The 16,588-nt window shown below is 29.6% G+C and overlaps 1 long non-coding RNA gene across 1 annotated transcript; it reads left to right on the top strand.

Annotated features, from left to right (window-relative positions):
* Nucleotides 1-9,193: 9,193 nt before the first annotated feature.
* Nucleotides 9,194-9,761, top strand: LOC110923237. The gene is made up of 3 exons (XR_002583888.2): nt 9,194-9,277; nt 9,366-9,444; nt 9,527-9,761. It is a non-coding gene; the product is annotated as an uncharacterized LOC110923237 (long non-coding RNA).
* Nucleotides 9,762-16,588: the final 6,827 nt, after the last annotated feature.

The raw sequence follows: 16,588 nt of genomic DNA, 5'->3' as shown, positions 1-16,588 counted from the left end.
GAAGATTGTGAGGATTTATAGTGTTAGGGTTTTTGTGACTAGTGGGCTGAATCTGTAATTGGGCTTGTTTTGGGCTCTTGAATCTCTAATTGGGCTTGTTTTGGGCTCATGAATCTGTAATTGTTAACCACTGGCCACAAACCGGGTTTTTTTTTTGTTTTGGGAATGGTTAAGTTAAGTGGGTCAAAAACCGGATATTGTAATAAGTGGTTCGGGGATGTGGAACTTGGTTTTGAAGAAAAGGTGATTGGGTTTTTTCGGTTCCGGTTTTAGGTTTTGATCGATTCGTGTCGGGTATGGAATATTGGAAATTTGGAACTGACCTAAGTTGGTCCCTAAGAGATTATATAAAAAAAAAAAAAGATAAACGAAGATTAATTTTATAGCAATAAACATAAGATCATTGTAATGGAATGAAATACCTAAAGAACATCTGTTAGTTATTTATATTTTAGGGCTTGAGGGTCGAAGAAGTGCATTCGTACATTTTTAAACAAGAAATTAGATGTGAAACACAAGCGGATTGAGTTACATATCAAAACAGTCCGAGCTATGCTTTGGCATTCGCTAAAATACAAGAATACATTAGTCGAAAAAAAACTGTTTTTAGCCCTTAGAGCTAGAGGTTCTTTATAATTATGAAAGGAAAAAGAAACTCAATATAAGTATATAACAGAAAAACACAAAATACTAGAAACAGGAAACACGACGAATATTCAGGTACACGACCTGATATGATATTAATTATAAACATTTTTCACGGTTTTGAACCCGTTGGATATTAGATGTCGATGATGCCCACCTTTTTTTTGAACATAACATGATCTTGATAGCCAAAACCTATCCCTGTCATGTTTACCATCGAATATGTAATATATTCGCAGTCTTAAAATATATATTAAATATTGTTTTTTAAGTTGTCAAAAAGCATAAAGTTTGTTACTGAAAATATAAAATATGTTAAGTTTAGTTGAGTATTTAATATTTTAATCAGATAAATAATACTCAAGTAATGATGATCCCAACATGTTTTTTTCAAGCAAACATAATTATAAACACATATACTCTATAAAGATAAAAAAAAACCCATGAACTAAACGAGTAAGAGACACACTCTTACTTTTAAATACTTTGTCCCATACATGCTCATCTGTCATCGTTATTAACGATTGGTAATTTAAACATGTAATATACGTTTATTAAAAAAGCAAAAACAAATTTACTTTGAGTGTTTGGATGAAAAGGTATTTATGTTTTAAAGCAAAAAAAATATATACGTGTTTGGATAAAAAGCATTTATGTTTTTTCTTGCTATGAATTATTGATGGATTTAAATTTAAATTAAAAACTTTATCATTAACATGAAATAAATAAAATAGTTATCGGGCTTTAACTATTTTGGGCTTTAGATATTAAAAGCTTGGGCTATGGATGACTGAACCGAAATTACATAATGGCTATATGGGCCTGAAGCAACAAATATGCAAACAAACAAGCACAAACCGGGTTTTTTCTAATACCGAGTTCCGGTATATTTTTACATATTGCATGCCTTGAAATTTGCCCAAAAAAACCTCACACAAGTTCTAAACGTTTAAAAAAAGTTTGTTGTACACAACGGATCCGGGTATTACGAAAACCCGGGTACAAACCGGGTATGAAAAAACCCGGGTTCGATTCGGGTATTGAACAGAATATGCATACCCGGTCCCTACCCTACGGGTAGAGTCGGGTTCGGGTTTAAAAGACCCGGTTTTTCTAATACCCAATTCGTTTTTTTTTCGGGTTTTTTGTGCACCTCTATGTAAAAATAAAGGTTTCCATTATATTTCTATGTTTTATGCCAAAAAAACAAATCAAAAAACCCGACCCATGCCCGAACCCGAACCACACCCGATCAATACCCGAATCCTACCCGGACCCAGAAATAGGGTATTCTAATACCCGGGTATTGAAAACTCGAACCCAAACCCGACCCAGGTATGGTCAATACCTGAAAAGTCAAACCCGGTCATACCCGTACCCGGGTTAATCATTGGCACTTTAAGTGATGTGTTTTCCAATTTCCTAGGATTTGTCGCATTTTAAGTGTAGTGTTTTCTTTGTTTTTGTTTTCATGTATCGCTCTTTTTGCAAAAAAAAAAAAAAAAAAAAAAAAAATTATCTATACATATAATAAAGTAAACCAATGTGTGACACGTGTCATTCATTGGATGCACCTATTTTTAGGTTTTCCCGCCTTTCTTTCATATTTATTTTCTAATAATTTATCTTCTAATTTGTAGATAATATTAAATAGAAAAATGTTTATCTTTGAAAAGGGTTTCACGCTTTTTTGGATTTTGTTAAAATTCATGACTACATTATATAATTATAAGTTTGAATATATATGTCAAAATTAAAAATTATTCTTCAAAAATTCAGTAACATCCATACTCTATATATACATTTAGAAAAATGTTAATAATTGCAAATAATACTAAATAGAAAAATGTTAATTGAATACAAAAAAATATAGGATATCATCAAAGGGTAGGGTTCCAGCGTGAACCTAATCCCATGCGTGAACTAATCTGGACCATTGATTTCCTTTTTAGTTGTTAAGGGTATGATTGTAATTATATAAAAATTAGATTTAAATCATTATTTTAGTAATTGAATTAAGTTACATCTTTCCTATTTTAAAATCATTATCCACAATATCTTTTATTTCATTTTTATTTTCAGATTTTACCACCAGAATTCGGATTATGATTTTTAAGATCCGCGTAACCTTCATATTTCAACGGTATACACATGTGTACCTGGATATGAATTGAACAGTACACATGTGTACTCAGCATGGTACATATGTGTAAGTAGCTATATAATACATACATATAAACAAAACCTGTACAACTCTTTTATATTAAGCAAATAACAATTTCCATAATGTTTGCCAAACAAAAAAAAAACATACAATTACAAGTTTCATTTTCGTGAAAACAATAAACGCAACATAATCGGAAAAATAAAAAAGACATAGTCTTTTACAACTATTCACCGCGTTGTATGCTGAATCATCCTTATCGACCAAGCAAATGAACATACGTGAATCATCTTTATCGACCTTATACGTGAATCATCCTTATCGACCTTCCATCTCCACTTTCCTCGTTTACGACGTCTCCTATAATAACACAAAAAACTCAGCAATTAGTACTTTGCATAAGTCACAAGTGTACATCAACAACTTCACAAATTCAATACACAAAACAAATATGAGATATCACAAAACAGACGCTATACACATGTGTACATCGCATTAAAAACATAGTAAAACCAGAAATACACATGTGTACAGCGCCTTAAAAACAGGGCAAAATCAGAATACACATGTGTACATCGCATTTAAACAGATCAAAATCAGAATACATATGTGTACATCGCATTAAAAAACAGAGCAACATCAAAAATTGAACATCAGATCCGGCGATAAACATCAGAGCAACATCAAAACAGAGCGAAACAGCAACTAATTTCGTCAAAACGGAGCAAAACATCATAGCAACATCAAAATAGATCAAAACTCAGCAACTAATTTCGTCTGCAATTCGATCATCCCTCGTGTCTGCCCTCAAATGCAGCCTTTTTGTCCCAGTAAAAAATGTAAAATCTTCTGTCAACTAACCTACCTTCACGAACAGATGAAACCTAGAACACGTCGACAAAAAAACAATCTTGTCATGTGCAGTCAAATAGAAAATACAATACACGTAACCATCATATTTAATACATCAATAAAGACACTCAAATGAGGGTTTCAACCAGCAAGATACAGAACAAAACATTAACGCAAATGTGAAGTTGAAAGAGGTTTAATTACCATTCATCAAGCTGTTGTGGGATGCATATTGAATCCCAATATGATATAGAGAGAAATGATATACTAAATAAAAGTTTGGAGATTGCGAAAGATCCACCAGTGATACTACACATACGTGAAGGACGGGATCAAATCGGTGGTGGTTTGGGTGTGTGGGAGTGCGGCCGGATATCGGAGTGATGATGGTGGCCGGCGTTGCTCCGGCTGCCGGAGCCGGAGAAGAGAACGAGGAGAGAGCAGGGTGTCGGCTGGTTAATTTTGGGGATCATCACCTCTGATATAATGCCAGTCATAAGGTCATAAGGTCTGATGAAAGTTTTAGTGTAAGTAAAGCTTGAAATTGTGAAAGAACCATAACCATCTTCATGCGAACAACAGCAAACAAGAAAAGTGGTAAAATAAATAATAAAAAGGTAATATTGATTGGAATATTGAAAACCCATAATCGAATAATCAGCCATATGAATTGTGGAGGTGATTGTTGACGTGTAGAATAAATTGGGAATGAGTTTGATTTGATTAGATTTTAAATAATGGAAACAATTTAGGTTTCCTATTTGAATTCTTTTGATGGTGTAATTACCATCATACCCTTGTGTATTTAATTAAATGGTAAAAATAAACCAAATAATTACCATCATGCCACTCAATTAAAATCTCAAGATCGTAAAAATCAAGGGCCCAGATTAGTTCACGCTGGAGAAATTGTTCACGTTTGAACCTAATCCTATCATCAAATGTATATCGATTACTTAAATGAGTATACACATGCATGGGCGGTGATAAGGGTGTGCGGGGAGGACCACTGCATAGGGTCTGTGTTAGAGCTTATGAGATCGTTGATACTTGTGCTGGATTAGTTTAAATAGTAGTTTGTAGGTATTTTGAATGTTTAGGGGCTTATTTTGTAATTGTCTACAAGTTGTAATCCTGACTTGGTGTAGTTAAGATTCCAGCAAATTTATAAATTTGCTTGCAAGTCAGGAGTTCACTATAAATACCCCAAGCATTGTAACCTAGCCAAGCTTTTGGCTCTTTGATGAATATTACTGTTGTTACCTTCTCTTGTTGATCTAGTGCTCAAATCTGATATCCAAGGTTGTTTATTGTTATATCTTATAGTTTGGACTCAATACAACACTTGTTGTATTCATTAATCCATTAGCTTCACCTTCATCTTTGTTTCTTCTTGACTTTACATAACTCAAACACCTAATCAATAGGTGTTGTGGGTTAAAACAACCAACCACTGTGATCCGGATACGTTTTGGGATCTACAATTTGGTATCAGAGCCATTGTGCTCTTGGTTGTTGTGTTCTTGTTGAGATTTTTCATTGTTTTGAAGGTTTTTCAAAGTTTCAAGGTTTTTCAAAATTTTGGGGTTAAAATGGATTGATTTGGTGTGTTTAATCGATAGGTTGTTGTTAATACTTAATTAGGGAGTCATTTTGGACATTTTGGTGCATCAAAACATGGTTTTTGAGCTGTTTTTGAGTGATTAGAGGGTTTTAGTTCGTGTTAAACCCTCTGTCCAGCGAATTTAACTTGAAGCCAGCGAACAATATTTGAATGTGGCGAAATTATCTGTTGAATGCAAGAAATTAGATGTGAAAATACAAGCGGATTGAGTTACATATCAAAACAGTCCGAGCTATGCTTTGGCATTCACTAAAATACAAGAATACATTAGTCGAAAAAAAACTGTTTTAGCCCTTAGAGCTAGAGGTTTTTTAGGATTATGAAAGGAAAAAGAAACTCAATATAAGTATATAACAGAAAAACACAAAATACTAGAAACAGGAAACACGACGAATATTCAGGTACAAGACCTGATATGATATTAATTATAAACATTTTTCACGGTTTTGAACCCGTGTGATATTAGATGTCGATGATGTCCACCTTTTTTTTGAACATAACATGATCTTGATAGCCAAAACCTATCCCTGTCATGTTTACCATCGAATATGTAATATATTCGCAGTCTTAAAATATATATTAAATATTGTTTTTTAAGTTGTCAAAAAACATAAAGTTACTGAAAATATAAAATATGTTAAGTTTAGTTGAGTATTTAATATTTTAATCAAAGAAATAATATTCAAGTAATGATGATCCCAACATGTTTTTTTTCAAGCAAACATAATTATAAACACGTATACTAGATAAGAAAACCCATGAACTAAACGAGTAAGAGACACACTCTTACTTTTAAATACTTTGTCCCATACATGCTCATCTGTCATCGTTATTAACGATTGGTAATTTAAACATGTAATATACGTTTATTAAAAAAGCAAAAACAAATTTACTTAGAGTGTTTGGATGAAAAGGTATTTATGTTTTAAAGCAAAAAAAATATATACGTGTTTGGATAAAAAGCATTTATGTTTTGTCTTGCTATGAATTATTGATGGATTTAAATTTAAATTAAAAACTTTATCATTAACATCTATCTATATATATTCTAAAGTTTAGTTGTATGTTCTATTTTAAAACCAAAATTTATGGTTGTTTTAAATGCATCATCCTATAAAAATCCTATTAATTGCATTTAATTTATATTAAATAAATAAGAGATAAGATAAAAAAATAAAATAAAATAATTATATATCAATAATCATTAAAATTAATATCATCAATAACACATTATACTAAATAATATAGTAGGTAGAGGATCCTGTAAAAAGTGGGTCTTTTGTAAGAAGTGTAAGAAATAATCCTGGAATGACAAGTGTCCCTCCTCTTAATTAATTCAAAAGGGTAGATTAGTAATTGTATTTTTTTGTCATTTAATTGATTTACAATATAACTGAAAAAAAAAACTGACTATGAGAATGTTTAGGGATTGATCACAGTTCACGTCATCTTGTTAACCTTCCGTCATCGTCTTCTCCGAACTCCGATTCAGATCATCTTCTCCGATTTGAACAAAATATATTTAGGGAGTCCAGCGATGCAGGTTAATGTGTATCATAGTGTTTTATTCTGGTGTTCTATTAAGTTGTATGGTGTTATATTCATAGAAGGTTGCTGGGGATTCCAGATAAAACACCATGACTTGAATCATGGCGTGGTGTTTTATCTGGTGACATTGTTCATGGCATAGTGTTTTAAACATCTGGAGACAAAACACCACGCCATGAACAATGTCTCCAGATAAAACACCACGGCATGAATAATGTCTCCAGATAAAACACCACACCATGAACAATGTCTCCAGATAAAACACCACGCTATGAACAATGTCTCCAGATAAAACACCACGCCATGAATAATGTCTCCTGATAAAACACCATGACTTGAATCATAGATGTTTAAAACACCACACTATGAACAAGGTCTCCTGATAAAACACCATGACTTGAATCTGGGAATGTTTTGTATTTATAAAACACTACGCCATGAACAATGTCTCCAGATAAAACACCACGCCATCAACAATGTCTCCAGATAAAACACCATGACTTGAATATGCGATTACGTTTTAAAAATCTGGGAATGTTTTAAAGTATGAAGAAATTCGCTGATTTTTTTTTGGAGATTGATGGCGGTTACATATAATTCGCTGATCTTTAGGAGTTTGATGGGTGGTTTTGAAACGGTTACCATATTTGAAATGTTGGAAAAGTCACTATTGCCCTTCAATTTTACAAAAGCCCCTTCTAATTAAAAGACAATTTACACTTTAATACCCTATTGATCTCAACCATTAGATCAAAGATCTAATGGCTTAAAACACTTCTTACACTTCTTACACTTTGGACACTTTTTACCATATCCCTACCCTAATATAGTATAGATAAAGGTAGATTAGTTTAAAGTTAACTTTGATCTTAATTTGTTTTAATAATTGGTTTAAAGATAATTATTCCAAACTTATGATTATTCTATAAAATGATCTTTGACAAGGTAACCATAAATTTAAATTTCGAAGTAACTAATATATTAAAAGTAGCTCAAATATAATTCGTAATAAAAACACAACAATATATTTTCAAAGAAAACATATAATAAAAAAAAATAGGTAAAGGGATCCAAATGATATCAAATGTTAAGAACTTATCCATGATATTAGTATCAGAATTTAATAGATTAAGATAAAATTTAAACCGAAAGATCATAAGTATCATAAAAATATCATTAAATTAAAGTTAAAAAGTAAAGAAAAGAATTATTATTATAATATTAAAATAATAAAAATATATAAAAAACTATATATATTATTAAAATATTAAAATTACTATTTGTACCGATACCAAACAAGACCGTACCGGTATTTTCGATACCAGTACCGGTTGACACCAAGCTTATCCCACCCCGTGATACTAAAAAATCATTAAATTAAAGTTAAACAGTAAAAAAAGGAATTATTATTATAATATTAAAATAATAAAAGTATTAAAATAACTATATATATATATATATATTCTAATATATTATTAACAAGATTTTGGCTAAATTAATTAGATTATTATGAATAATAATAATAATTTACAAATAAAACAACACAATTTGCAACAAAGCAATGCATGAAACACCATATTAACATATAGTACAGTACATTAATGCTAGAACCTAATCTATACTATATTATAAAGCATTTCATAAGGATACCAACCAAATTTAAGTAATTACAATCTTTTATACTTATGGTACAACAACTTAATGATGTTAGTAAGGGGTGAAATGGTCTTTCTACATTAATATTAAAAAATAAAAAAATAATTATCTATATCTATATCTATCTATCTATACTATATTATAAAGCATTTCATAAGGATACCAACCAAATTTAAGTAATTACAATCTTTTATACTTATGGTACAACAACTTAATGATGTTAGTAAGGGGTGAAATGGTCTTTCTACATTAATATTAAAAAATAAAAAAATAATTAAATGAGAATATAATCACAATTAATTATAATAATACAATAATAAGTTCGGTTCTTAAATGCAATTAATAAACGAAACCTATTGGGATAAACCGCAAAAGCACTCCAAAGGTCCAATTTCAATCAATATGTAATAAATTTGACCGATTAAGGAATCTCCTATCATTGCTATAAATTCACCATTTCACTCAACATCAACTCCTTTGTCTACTATTGTGCGAGTTAGAGTCGAAAAGAAAGAGATAAGTTGATATGAAATTTATTTATCTTGGTGGAAAGGTGTGTTCTTTTATACCCATTTCAACATTTATTCGAAAAAACTTTGGTTTGTTTCTTAAAATATTCAAATGGGATAACAGTTTTCTTTTACATAATCTATGAGTTTATATTGATGTTTTATTATGTTTTTGGTGATTTTGTGGTTTTTTTTTTCAAATTATGATTTTATATTACATATAAAGTATACACACAGGTTATTGGATACAAAAAGACAGACACTTCATACTTCATCAAGGTACCCTTGCATGACTATAGTATCTGGAACCATTTACCAATGTATTGTTTAATTGTTCATAAATTTATAGTCTTTTTCCTTTTTGCAGCTTCATGTATATGGAGGTGTAAAAGGGTGGGTACGAGAAAAGTTATTCATTCGGAGATAGACATTTATTTGGCCTATTGGTATTTCCTTTTTTAATTTCTACTTTACTATTTTTTTTAAACATGTGATGCTTTTGTGTGATTTAATTGATACTATATATAGGCAATATAGATGCAGAGGAAATATTTGAGGAGGTATTGTTTGACAGGATTGGGCAGCAAACTTTAAGGGCTCGGATGTTTTCAACCCGCGCAAAAGATTTAAATTGATTGCGTTTATCTATACTATCGTATAAAGCATTTCACAAGGGTTCCAACCAAATTTAAATAATTGCAACATATTATGCTTATAGTACAACAACTCAATGAAGTTAGTAAAGGGAATTAGTCTTTCTACATGAGTATAAATTGATAAATACAATTAAATTGATAACTTTATAAATTAAGTATTGTTAAATACTTGATAAAGAATTAAATCATTTGACTTAGTTGAACATCATCACCTTCCTCATATTTACATTGCTTTTCCATTTCAAGTTCTCCGTAACCGATTACTTGATTGAATTTTATAATTAAGTCATTATTATTTGGTTTAGTAATTGCTAAACATCATATAAATAAGGTTACAACCTTTTTTGCAATTTTATCAGATAGTTGATGAACATCATATGAAATAAAAATAAAAATAATAATAATAATAATTAAATATAAAAAAACTTAATCAACGTTATTATGAATTTAATTATAACTATAAATGGTTTTAAAACTTAAAAGATGCTAACCAATTAGAAACAAAAATTACTAAAAGGTAATTTCATGGGGTATTATTATCTATCATACCTAATAATTGTAACAATAATGATTAAATAATGAACTTAATTACAGATGGTTTAAAACTCAAAAGAATGCTCTTTGCATCTTACATCAAGTCTCATGGAATAAGGTTCAAATGATAACCATTGCATAATTAGGAACCACTTTTTAGCCCTTGGATCGTATTTTGATGGTTGAGACCTTTAAGTGCAATATCTATATCTCTAAGATGAAGATAATGTATGGTAATGAAGATTTGGAGCAGCAAGAGGTAAAAACAGCCCGAATTTTTCCTTTTATAAATTCGATTCGATTCGTGAGTGTTAGTGTGTGTGTTTATATTGATTAGGGTTTCATCAAATGCAATGTGAGGGTTTCCAATCGGTGTTTATACAAATAATATAGAACCCAATTTTTATGTATGTGTATGTAGTGTGTAGTATGGGGTCTTGCTTACCTCATTCAAGGAATAACAATGAAAGACAGGGGTCATTGATTTCGAAAAACTCCGCCCCTTTGTTCGCCTTCTTCCTGATTTTAAGTTACGGTGAGTCAATTTCCTTTTTTCTGATTCTAATCGATTAAGAACTATACATGATTAACCAACGAATTGTCGTAGATTTTATGTTTCTATTGCAGTATTTGGATTGAATTGACTGTTGCAATTTAATAATCGTCAGTTATAGTTCGTTTTTTGAATATAGAGAAACACTGACTTATTTAAGGTGCTTGATTTGGGTGAATAGTAGCAATATAAACTGCTATTGTAATTTGGTGTGATATTCAATTCAATATCAGCAACCTAATCAAATTGTTCCCTAAACATAGAGTAAATGTGTTCACCAGCAAGGTAATAATATGTAATAATTTTCAATTATAAGAGACTTATAATAAGGAAATATAGCTATTAGGTTATGTCAAGGTAAGCATAGTTTATAAAGAATATGTTGCAGAATAAAGTTAATACAACATTTTAGTAATAAATAATAAACTGCTTTCGTATCTATAAAAGGGAACAAAACCTGCAATTTGACTTTTAGATGTCAAAACTGAATTTATATGTATATGTGTATGTAGTATAATATATATATTTAACATCTATTTTACACCATCTAAAACAATGAAAAAGAAAAAATAAAAATAAAAAAATTTGAAAACTGTGACGTCTTTTGAAGAGGGTTGAGAAACCACACGTCCATAGAATTGAAGTTTTGTGAGACCACATGTGGTGGGGCGCAAACCTCTCTCAAAGCGTCTTAAAAACGCGGGGGAACACTGTACCCTCGGGCGTTTTGGGCCTTTTTTTGACTGGTAGTGCTACCACAAAGCGCCAAACGAGGAGTGGACTTTGGTCAAAATAACCATGGTCAAACGGCTAACTTTAAAAAAAAACCGGTTTTTGTTTTAAAAATCTATACTATATTCGCACTTTCGTACCGTGTCACGCACTATCTATATCAGTCGTCGTTCCAGGAAAAAAACAATAACTATTATGCATGTCGTGCATCGCACGGGTGTTCCCCTAGTGAAATAAATAAAATAGTTATCGGGCTTTAACTATTTTGGGCTTTAGATATTAAAAGCTTGGGCTATGGATGACTGAACCGAAATTACATAATGGCTATATGGGCCTGAAGCAACAAATATGCAAACAAACAAGCACAAACCGGGTTTTTTCTAATACCGAGTTCGGGTATATTTTTACATATTGCATGCCTTGAAATTTGCCCAAAAAAGCCTCACACAAGCTCTAAATGTTCAAAAAAAGTTTGTTATACACAACGGATCCGGGTATTACGAAAACCCGGGTACAAACCGGGTATGAAAAAACCCGGGTTCGGTTCGGGTATTGAACAGAACATGCATACCCGGTCCCTACCCTACGGGTAGAATTGGGTTCGGGTTTAAAAGACCCGGTTTTTCTAATACCCAATTCGGGTTTTTTTTCAGGATTTTTGTGCACCTCTATGTAAAAATAAAGGTTTCCATTATATTTCTATGTTTTATGCCAAAAAAACGAATCGAAAAACCCGACCCATACCCGAACCCGAACCACACCCGATCAATACCCGAACCCTATCCGGACCCGGAAATAGGGTATTCTAATACCAGGGTATTGAAAACTCGAACCCGAACCCGACCCAGGTATGGCCAATACCTGAAAAGTCAAACCCGGTCATACCCGTACCCGGGTTAATCATTGGCACTTTAAGTGATGTGTTTTCCAATTTCCTAGGATTTGTCGCATTTTAAGTGTAGTGTTTTCTTTGTTTTTGTTTTCATGTATCGCTCTTTTTGCAAAAAAAAAAAAAAAAAAAAAAAAAAACAAAACAAAACAAAACAAAACGTATTATATATTTATAAAAGAAAAACTTTGACTTCGTTAATTTAAGGGTTAACTTTATACATTAGTAACCAAGTTTCCAGAGTGTTTTAATTAGGTCACTCATAATTCTTTTTGTTCCAATTAGGTCATTCAAGTTTCATTTGATGTTTCAATCCTAGATATTTTACCTAAATAGAAGGTCATCCATGCTACATGGCATTTAATTAGGTTTTTTATTTAAAAAATTTGTTGACATGGCACATAAATGCCAAATGGATTAGAAAAAAATTGAGAAATATGTTTAAAAAAATTTTAAAAAATTGTGGAAAAGTTAACAAAATGCGATTTTTTAAAAAAATTGTAGAAAAGTTAAAAAATGCGAAAAAATTAAAAAAATGTGATTTACCGTATTTTTAATATATAAATTAATAAAACCTCCTAAATCATTTCGTTTAAATTACTAAAAATTATGAAAGTTTTATTAAAAAATTAAAATGGGCCAAAAATTTAATTGCTTTTTACCAAACCCTTCATACTACTAATAATACCGATTCATGGAACATCACTTTAGAAATAAGGATATGATGGGCATAGTACCTAATTGTTTGCTTTAGGATTTGTAATATTTGATCGTTTTGGGTTTTGGGTTTTGATTTATTATATTTCTTTTATTTGATTTCATGTCATCATGTTTTAAAAAAAAAGATTAAATAAATGTTATGTAGGACTATGACCTGCTATTCAGGTAAAATATCTAGCATTAGAACACCAAAATAAAGTAGAATGATCTAACTGGAACAATAAATTTTATTAGTGACTTAATTGGAACACTCATAAAACTTCATTACTATTCTGTGGCATATTCCCTTAATTTTTAAATACATGGATGCTATTGGTATTTATAAACAGTTCAAACTGATTGAACCGTTCAAATCGAAACAAGTAGATTAGTTTGGCCTCTTTGAGATATATACGGCTCGGTGAACAATTTGATTTTGACAGTTTGATAGTTTAAGGGTCTGGCCTAAAAGTGATTGTTTATTTTTTACTTCTTTTTATTTTCGGTACTAGGTTAGTTTCCCGTGTGTTACACGGGTTGAACAATTTAAACTATATAGTATAGATATTTCCTGTAAATGCAAAACAAACAGAGAGACATTTACATATCGTATTGACATAAATGAGTTAATATAAATGTAACCCATCAACTCGTACATATTAATTAATGTCGTAGAGTTCGATAAGACGACTCTAATGTCGGTTGAATGAGGTCAATTAGAGTCAATTTGATACCCTTTGTACGACTTCTTATTTTTTGAATCTTAGTATTTGATTCTAAACCTATTATTAATGTTATTATGAATTTCGAAACTTGTTTAGCTAGGATTTAAGATTCTATTGAAGTTTTAGTTTAACAATAGGTTATTGAATTAATAATAAGAATTTGGATTAGATTAGATTAAATATTATTATTATTATTTGTATTAGATTAGATTAAATATTAGTATTATTAATATTTTTAATCAATTAAATGAGAGAATGACAAGACAGGTTTCTTTTATTATATAGTATAGAGATGTGTTTATGTGTAAGTTTGTAGATTATATTATTATAAAAATATAACAAATGTTTATTTATTTGTTAACTAATTAATTATTCTCGTTTACAGATTTTAATATTAGCACAGTTGTATTATATTACACTGGTTATTTAAACTCCCTACACAATAATGCATGCTTCTAGTTATTAATAACTTAATATTTAAACTGATCCGTAGGCAATATAACATGCTTCTAGGTTTACATTTAAACTTGTTTTCATATAATAAAACGTTTTTTTTCTCTCGGTTGCACACTTGCACTTTCCTATATATTAATATAAAAATCTAAGATTAGATTAAATATTATTATTATTAGTATTATTAATATTTTTAATCAATTAAATGAGAGAATGACAAGTGTCCCAAAACAAGTTTCTTTTATTATATAGTATAGATATGCAACTATAGATACGTATCTTTATCGTGCAAAATATTTAATAGAAAATAACGAGTTTGAGAAACTAATTACATGGTTCATACTCATAAACCGTTAAAACCGAACCATAGCGATTTATTCTTTGACTTTTTATCAAAACTTAATGAACATAACAGTGTCTAGTTAATTCGTCAAATATTTTTTTCAACAAAATTTTCACAATGTATTATTATTATTATTATTATTATTATTATTATTATTATTATTATTATTATTATTATAAAAATCAAGGATGTGATGTTGAGAGTGATGATGGTATTGGTGAACCACTTTACCCTTCTCTCAGTCAAATCGAATTGAAAATAAAGGCTTCTTTATAAAAAAAAGGAAAAATATCATTCAAATTTTTGTTTTGAGAGGTAAAATTTGAAAAATAGTAGTTTTTTTTATTAGTATTTAGAACCACAATATATAAACCTTAAGAACTTTTATAGACCGTTATTTTAACGACGTATCAGATTACAAGCTTTCTCAAAAAACTATCACTTTTCCTATAAACCTTACAAACTTCATTAAAAATTATTATTATTATATTATTATTATTATTATTATTATTATTATTATTATTATGTGTGTGAGAGAGAGGGGGACCCACAAAAGAAGTGCGTGGGAGGTCCATCAGTCCAAACTTTAAACGAACCGGACGGGTGCCACAGTGTGACCGTGCGAGTGACTTGGTCTATGACATATGCCCCTCTGGAATAAACAAACAAAAAGCATCGCATTGTTGGTGTTCTTAGATTTATCCAAATGAAGTTTTTTTTTTCTATTTAATTGTCTGTTTTATTGCCAAATATATACTCGGCTTCTCTAGAATTAAGCTATAGTAGTTTTAGTGTTATCGTCTCTACATTAATTCACTATCATTTGATAAGTATCTGCTATCTATGTATCATAATCACGTATTTTCCTTTATTTTAAAAGTGTTATTTGTTGCACATCATATTCATACTCACCAATAAAAGATATCTACAACATGTGAACGAGTAAACAAATACACACGAACATGAAGTAATATGTGATATTCTAAGAAACTAATAAAAAAATCATTTCACTATACACAAGCATGTTGTGTGCGAACTCATGAGCATATTTATGTAGGTCATAATTATTAACCTTGTCCTGTTATTTTTATAATGTTTCCAAAAGCATAACTTACATATCAACAAAATATGAAATACCCCACATAACAACTTTTCTAAAACTTACTTTATAGAAACTAAAATCTATTCTATACTCTATAATAAAAGAAACCATTTTATGGACACTTGGCATTCTCTCCTTCAATCTTATAACTTTAATTTATAATTTTATAATTAATAATTATTCTCTCCTTCAATTAATAATTAATATATCTTGTATTATTAATATTATTAATTAATAATATATTAGGTTAAAATGTAATATCTAAAATATTGTTAATATATATTATAGGCTGCAGCCAGATTATTAATTAATAATATATTAGTTTAAAATCTAATATCTAAAATATTGTTAATACATATAATAGGATATAAATGCTTTAAATCGTATCATATTTCATATATGCATAGACTTGTGGATTAAGTTTTGGTTATTCTATAGAACTTTCTTTTCTACCTAGAAACTTTTTTTTCTACCTAGATATAGTTGTGGCCAGATTAATTTTTCATATCTATACTTTCTATATAATAAAAGAAACCATTAAATGGACACTTGTCATCATATTAGGCTATGTAATTTTATTTTAATTATATATAATCTCCTACTAAATTATATATAATTGTTATTTTATATCATCCTTAATTATAGATAATTATTATTTAGTTTAATCTCTTATAGATAACTCTCCTACTAAATTATAGATAATTGTTATTTAGTTTAAATATGATAATCTCCTACTAAATTATAGATAATTGTTATTTTATCTCATCCTTAATTATAGATAATTATTATTTAGTTTAATCTCTTATAGATAACTCTCCTACTAAATTATAGATAATTGTTATTTAGTTTAAATATAAAATTTATTTTTTTCATTATTAAAAAAAGTATATCAATTTTATTACAT

Source organism: Helianthus annuus, chromosome 17, assembly GCF_002127325.2.
Source record: "Helianthus annuus cultivar XRQ/B chromosome 17, HanXRQr2.0-SUNRISE, whole genome shotgun sequence".
NCBI classification, from domain to species: Eukaryota; Viridiplantae; Streptophyta; class Magnoliopsida; order Asterales; family Asteraceae; genus Helianthus; species Helianthus annuus.
Note: the sequence above shows the minus strand (reverse complement) of the source record. Positions and strands in the feature narration are given on the sequence as shown.